Raw genomic sequence first — 7,797 nt, 5'->3', positions numbered from 1 at the left:
GTTCCAAAACAAAGGTATAATCTTCTCATAAATTGTAAGTCATGAATAGGCTCAGTAAGTTTGGGCACCTTTGCTTAAAAAAGCTTTAAGCTGGGCTTAGTTTTATTTGCATAGCTTTCAGATTAGAAGACTGAGAAAAATGGTGATGCAAAGCATAGCTGAAAGATGACTAATTATCATTTTGAAAGTCTCATTGCCTTGTCCTCATTAAATGATGCTTACTTTTTTGCATATTTAGATTTTCTCAACTTCACCTTCTCTTTCACAGCATATGCTGTCTTCCTGCAGAAGTTTGAGGAACTGCCCTGGAAATGACCGAGGCTGCGGTCAAAAGTAAGTTACATTTCATTAAGTTATATTAAGTTACAGTAGTTTACTGAAGCCACGTATATTTCTATTTTGCAATAAGTCACATTTTGCACAGTAACACTACCCTGGTAGTTACGGCTGTTTGGTGACAGTTATTGTTACAAATTGCTTTCTCTGATTCCTCATGATTCCTCATTCCTGCAGGATGGGTGCTATCAATCTATGAGGCAAACACTGAAGTAAAAATTCAAAATTGCTTTCCATTTTCATTTTAAATGAAAAAACATCATCAGTGTGTGCAATTGTACATGAAACAGGTCTCACACATAAAGTTTGGCATATAAAATCCTTCCCAATTCTGTGTCTCTATTGGACGGGTGCAATAGGCAGTTTTGTTTTGGTAATTCTTAAGTGCTGCAGAAGGTCTCCCTGTGCGCTGTGCTGCAACAACATGCTCCTTGGCGATGAGTCTGCTCTTTCCCGCCGCTAAAGGGCTGCTCTGTCATTCCTGCAGGAGTGCCACTGATAAAATGAGGTGGTCCGTGAATGGCAGCCTGCGGCGCGCACGGAGCGATGCCCCTAGGCATGAGCAGGACCCTTTTAGCCACACCGTGCCTTCCGCCTCAGAAGTCCTCCAGTGCTGTGGGAAGGAGGCCTCTTATTTTACACTTACAGGCTCTTCTGGCTTTCTTTTACCTCCCCACTGTGCCACTAGAAATGTATCAGCCAACAAGGAAATGTAGGAGCATATTAAGCCTTAAGGTCTTCTTGATTTCTCACCAAACATACCAATCAATGTGATCTTATGGTCTATACATGCCACTTGTAGTCATGATTCTGTCATTACTACTTAGGCTGGTTGATCACTTAGTCTTGAGGCTATCTGAACTCACACAGTCCAGAAAGAGGCCTGTAATATAAATGAATCCTGCATTTGTTTTATATTGACTATAGTTTGATACTGTAATTTCACCTACATTTGTTATCTACAGTGATGAAATAGCCCCCCCCAAAAAAAACAAAAGAATTTTATCCATTTTGCATGCAAAATAAGTAGAAATATTTTTTTTTTTTATTTTTATTTTTTTTTGGTGACACAGGGAGAGAGGAACCTGAGGGGCAGCAGGAAAAACACAACCACCCAAGCTCTTTTCAGCTGATTCAGTGGCAGCTCTGGGGAGGAGATCTGAACATACCCTGCTGGTTAGAGGGCTGTGCTACAGGATCAGGTAGGCAAAAACTTTTAATGCAATTTATAAAATTCCTACTTGGTGCTTTCAAGCAACAGGCAAAGGTCAACAAACAAGTCAGATTTTGATAGGTGACTTTGCTTCCAAGCAGACTGAAGCAAAACAAAGAAAAAAGTCTTTCCAAGACAATGACCCAGAAGGCAGGAAGATGCCCTCCCCGTCCCCCAAGCCTGACTATGGCCTTGTGTTTTTTCAAGACATTTTTCAAGACTTTGGCTCTCAGTAAAGACTGCTGTTTTCCTCTCACACACATTCATATTTTCAGCGTTCCACACAGCCTAAGCAAGAAAGCATGATATAAAATCAGGATACTGTTGTTTGTATTCCCTATTTCATGCTAAAAGGGGGAAGGGGAAAAGACCTTATAAATAGCTGCAGGCAGAAGAGAAGGCTTTTGTGTTCAGTGCTGGTTTTATGGTGCCAAGGTGAAGTTGGTATGAGTCACTCCTATAACTTACATGGGCATGACACAGGCTTTTGACATTTAATATTTTCTTCTACGCTTACTAAAAGTTATAATTCCTCTTGAAAGCTTGGATCCACTTTGTTTTCCAACCATTTGGTCTGTTCACATTTGGCGTTTTGCCATCTTTCCAATGTGCACAGTCCATCTAAATACCTTTCTGGCCCTTATTGCTACAGTGGATGAGTGCTTATAGAATTTATAGATTTTATTCAATCTGTAGCTCATATTGCACTTGGCAATTAGAGGCACAGGGAGACCTTGTGCCAGGCTCACAGTCACACAGACACTGTACAGCAGAAACAGGAAGAGCATGAGGGAAGGTGTATATTGTATTTCAGCTGTTGGCTCAAGTCTATGCTTGCGCTCAACTTGCTTTTTAACCAGAAAGAACTGTGATATTCAAGAGAATGTGAAAATAAGATGAAGGAGAAAAGCTGGGCTCTTTTTACACATAAAGTAGGCCTCATCCTGTCTCTTTTGCTTGCTAAGTTGTATGTCAAAAATAGCACTGTCTGATTTTATTATAAGGGCCAGTTCAAGCAAACCACAGTAGAAATAGGAAAAATATTTTTCATTATTCTTTTTCTTCCCCCTCTCATAATCCTTCTTTTTAGACAAGCCATATAAACAAGGGTATTTTCTAGAATTTTTTTCTTTCCTCCTATGGGTGTATATGTTTACGTTCACACACACACACGCACAGAGTCTTTGTGGTGGTACCTAAGCCATCTCTGCGATTATTCGATGAACAACATTTGGCAGACAATCCTCATACATGGAGCTGGATGTGATGTGTTAGGAGCTGGAACGTGGGGTGCTCTCACAGCAATGCACTGCGCTGAGCCGGAGGCAGGGCAGGAGGAGCGGCCACTGAGGGTACAGACGTGCATCGGGAAGCACACAGGATTTTTGTCCTTTCTCCAGCCCAGGTAAACAGAGCCCAAGGCTTTCGAAGGCCAAACGATCTGTGCTGGTTGGTTCCTGGTGGCGCGAGGCCGGCTCACACCGTCTCCATTTCCATCACGGCATGCTCACAGCACCGTGCGCTCTGAGCTCTGGTTTTATACTTCCAGGCACCCAGGGGCTACTGCCACAAGCTAAGCAGAGGTGGTAGTTAAAGTCAGCATGGCTAGTGATACAAAAGCTTTGGAAACAAAAACCTCCAAACATGTAAGCTGGGCTCACAGTGAGTGCCGCTGGTCTGGGGGGAGCTCTGTGTGGTTTTATAAATGAGCTTGTGTAGGTTGTTTACATGCCGATGGCTATGAGCCAGATTTTCATTCGCCCTGAGGCCCTTATATCCCTCTAAAAATGCATTTACCCTGCTCTTAAGTGTGCCCTTCCTGGAAAGGGGATTAGTATTAAAGAGATGAAGACAGTAGCTTTTTGAGCCCAGAATTATTTCCTTGCTACCTTCTTTGACAGCAGAAAAGGGCCCTGGCCTAGCCAGATCCTCTAGCTGCTACTGTCTTCTGCAAAGAAGCAGTAGAAAGAGGCAACTGAAGAGGACAGCAATTTTGTGCTGTATTTCACCAACTTTGTCAGCTTGGAAGACTAAGCAATCTAATAAGAAAATATCACTGACCATGAGACAGCACTTGTTTACTGATGAATCACATATGCAGCTCGTGCCTGGACTGTAAGTTGCCTTCAAATAATTGCTTGCCTTTCGTTTTTAAAATGATTTGTGAAATGGCAAGGAGCATTTGCAGCGAGTGAGACACACGCTGTGCACCTACCGATGAGGCTTGATTCTGTCTACTTACAAGTGTTGCTTCAAGCTGTGCTCTTTCTAATATTAGACTGGCACTGGAAAGGCAGGCCTAGACCCGGCAGTTGTCTCTGTGGGAGTGCTGGGGTGGGCAGCCCCTCTGTCCACAGCCACATCCAGCAGCAAGGAGCCTCTGGAAAGAGCTCCGGGGCAAAAGATGAGCTGAAGCTTTCACACTGCAAGCAGGAACTGAGGTAATAAATGATGATGGAGCACATTTCGCAGGTGGATTCCAGTGGATAGAATCCATGTGGATATGTCTGTGGGATGGACAGCACAGCAGTTTGGTTTTCTGTGCCATATCCATGCATGATGGGTAGAAATCCATGGTTCCTTTGTGCAGTGTCCTGATATCTATTACTATAAAATACACTAGGAGGATCACAATGCATTGTTATCTAAGGTCTTTCTCCTCATCTAGCACATTCCCTATAATGCTGCATTTGAATAACATTGCCCATTTTAAAACACACTGAAAAGCCGCTTTTTCTCTTCGCTATCAAATTATTCCTTTAAAACGCCTCTTTCCGTACAATAGGACATCAGAGTGCTGCATGCATCAAGGATGCTATTGACATATTCAGTGGGGTATTTTTAGCATGGTGGAAAAAAAAAATTTTTTGAGAAAGGTCAGTTCTTTCACTGTGCTAATTAAATTGCTTTGGAAGGAGATTATATCACGATGGTGACCAGCAAGCTAACTAGAAATCATACACCAGTCTGCAGTAGGCAGCTTTTGTGAAAATGTTGGTGTACGAAGGGCTGGCAGAGAGATACACAAGTATGCTAATAGATTGCCAGTGAGTCATTTGATAGAATATTTGTTTCTTTGATGTTTTCATTTCACAAAGCAGGGAAAACAGAAGGATCTCTTGAAAGGAGATCATTTTCATCCACTTTTAATTACATTTCTTACTAAGTGTAGCATTTTATATGTGCTTTTTAGCAGAAAACTTACTATTAAACGGAGCATACGTGGAAGCTGGTTAATTGTGGTCATTAGTGTGGCTGTGTTTTTGGAAAGGATGTTTCCAGTCTGGCTTTAAAAAAAACAAAGATGCTCTGAATAAATGATGAGACAGTAATTTTTCCCCTTAGGTGTGATTGGACTGGAAGTACAAAAAATTCAGACAGTATTTCTATCTAGTTCACTATAATCTACCTAAAATACAAGTGATTTCACATTACTGCTTTCTCTAGTTTATTCACTGGGAGTAGATCTAACTTTCAAGCTGCTCATGACTCAATTCACTGCCCACCCTTTGCCGACCGTTTGACTTTCTCCAGGATCTCGTTTTGCTTGAATAGTCAGGAACATTCCTCAGGTTTCCCTTTTAATATCTCCTCCTATATGGAGTTTCCTTCTTTACTGGGTTTCCTGAGGTTGTTTAAACCTCAGGAAACATTTGCAGCCCAAGGAAGAAAGCAAGCAACCTAAACCAGAACTACCACAAGGTGGGGTTAGGCCATTTGTGATGTGAGCAGTCCGCAGAATGAGGAATGGTCCTCTGTGTCTCTTCTTTCTCCTCTACAATCCTCTACACTTCTGCAACAGAAACTTGCTCTTTCCAAAATGATCTACAAGTCAGTGACAAAGCAGAACACAGTTCAGCTGCCTTCTCACTCTTATGCTCACTGAGGGTTATTACAACTTTCATACTTCAGTCTTGGTTGTCTGTATTGCCTATATCAGAGAAAGTCTCTTATTATAATGATTAACATACGAGCAACTATTTTTTTCCAAAAGCTTTTGCTGATCTCCTGCAGAGCACTTTGCTAGTATAGCAAAGACATTAGTGGCTAAAAGCAGGTTTTGCTGCTGACCAGTTAACGCCATAAGGCCTGTTAAGATGTTATCCAGGTGACTCTCAATTTCAAACATTTGAAATCGACTGTAAACCTTTCTTACTAATTCCATATGCAGACAGCACAAATTTGCTAGAATGTGCCTGTTCGGGGAGAGTGTTTAGCCTCTTGCATGAAACTTTCAGTGTCTTTCAAGATACACTTACCTGCAGAAAGCAATTCATTAGCTCTAAAAGAAGTTATTACTTTAAATATAGCAATTAAGAAGATGAAATGAGAGGCGAGCAGTTAGCATACCAGGTTTAAATGTCATATACTTAACAAGAAGTTCAAGAGGGATGTGATGGGTTTAAGACCAAACAATTCTATAGAAAAAAGTCAGCATCGCCAAAACCAGATGCCGGATTTTGGGACCTATTGAGGGAATTTGTGGTTGGGGATCACAAAGGGATTGACTGGAATTTTCTTAGCATCTAAATTACTTGTGAAATATTTGAAAATATTTCCTTTACATTCAAACAAGCACCCAAACACACTGTCAATTCTCACCGATGCTGAAAGCCTGTCTTCCCCCTCTTTGACACAGATATACCCAGGACGAGTTTTCACGCCTGCAAAGCACAGACTGTGGCTTCCAGAATCACTCGCCTGCAAAGTCTGTCAGCTTTAAGCATCTCCTCTCTGATCTTGTAAATTGGATGTGCCGAATCTCAGCTCGACATTTCTCAGGCTTGTTGACAGCAGCAATAATTACATGGTGAAATGCAAACTAACAAGCTGCATCTACTCAGTATTAAGGATTAATGGTCTGAGTTTTAGTTTTTGCTTCCCTACAGGGTAGCCAATTCACCAAAATCATGCTTCAATAAATGCAAGTGTGAAATACTGCAATTGTAGAACCTATATATAGAAATGAAAATCTGCTGCTTCTCTCATTATCTGAGAAGAGGGCATAGCATAAAATGCTCTGTAGCTTCACCTGCCTGAGGCAAAACTAAGATGCTCACTTAACCATTTCTCTGATAGAGACCTTCCCCAGGGGTATTTATCCCTTACTCTGCACTGTCTTTATTAGGTCTTCCTTAACGTGGTCTTTATGTCCACTGTGAACTTTAACCATTAATTTAATAGAACCTCTCAAGAAGGATTTTGCTGCGTGTTTCTACCTACCTTTAGCAGCTATTATCTGAAGGTTTTTGTATGCATTACTATGAACCTAAGCATACTGGCAGAGCATATGTGGAGCATCAGCCAGGCACAGATTTACTTGTCCTAGGTGAAATGGTAAACATGCACTCACATTTCACATGATGTGGTTGTGGCCATGAGGCTCCACGCCCTCCTCACAAGCCCTCCCAGGCAGGGAGAAGCTAATCGGCTGAGGCGCACCGAAGCAGGAATAAGGAGAAAGGAAATAGTGATATTTCTGAAATGCAGATGGATTTGGGTTGCCTGGATCATGAAGGCAGGACATGTCAGAGCTAGTAATGCAGTCCACATTTCCAAGCCTGATCTAGCATCTTAATGACAGGTGCTGTCTTCCCCTCATGGAATATAAGCCCTGCTTTCAAACTCACTCCCCAACCCATTACAGTTAAGATATCTGTATTCTGGAAAAACGACGAAGATTTCTTATTATGTAGTTTTTATAGCTGTTTGTGTGAGTAAATCTTAGAGCCAGGCAATGCATGAATAGTTTGCCACATATAATTTACTCAATGTATTCAGATGTTGTATCTTGAATACTAAGCATCATGCTCTCGTCAATGAAAACGGCTGATCTGGAATATTTTTGCTTGGCAGTTGGGGTTATATGCAAATCTTGCACTTTCATGTACAATTCAAATAAATGGCTCTGTTTTAATAAAAAAATCATCTAGCCAGACTGCAGTGAGACAGCTGGCCTGGCTAGTCAGACTCCAAAGGGAATGGTGGGAGGGAGAGGAAAGGCAGCTCTGAACTGAAATGGATGTGTAATTTCTTGCCTAGAGGCTTGAAGAAATGTGCTCTATATGTCCTGTCCTACTACCCCTTGCAGCTAGAAAATTCAAGCTATTTTCAGTTAGTGAAAGACAGCTCTAAATCTCTAACAATTTTATCAAATTCTGTTAACCATTATCAGTAACACTCCCATTAATGTAAAAATTGCCCAGTTCTCTTTCATTTGCACTACTGTAAAAGCCAATCTACAACAT

The 7,797-nt window shown here is 41.4% G+C and overlaps 1 long non-coding RNA gene across 1 annotated transcript; it reads left to right on the top strand.

Annotated features, from left to right (window-relative positions):
- The first annotated feature begins 1,443 nt into the window (after positions 1 to 1,443).
- On the top strand, positions 1,444 to 7,511 carry LOC112951419. Its single transcript, XR_003250196.1, has 2 exons — positions 1,444 to 1,538; positions 6,189 to 7,511. It is a non-coding gene; the product is annotated as an uncharacterized LOC112951419 (long non-coding RNA).
- The last annotated feature ends 286 nt before the right edge of the window (positions 7,512 to 7,797 follow it).

This window comes from Nothoprocta perdicaria, unplaced genomic scaffold, assembly GCF_003342845.1.
Source record: "Nothoprocta perdicaria isolate Ctin4 unplaced genomic scaffold, notPer1 scaffold_35, whole genome shotgun sequence".
NCBI classification, from domain to species: domain Eukaryota; kingdom Metazoa; phylum Chordata; class Aves; order Tinamiformes; family Tinamidae; genus Nothoprocta; species Nothoprocta perdicaria.
Note: the sequence above shows the minus strand (reverse complement) of the source record. Positions and strands in the feature narration are given on the sequence as shown.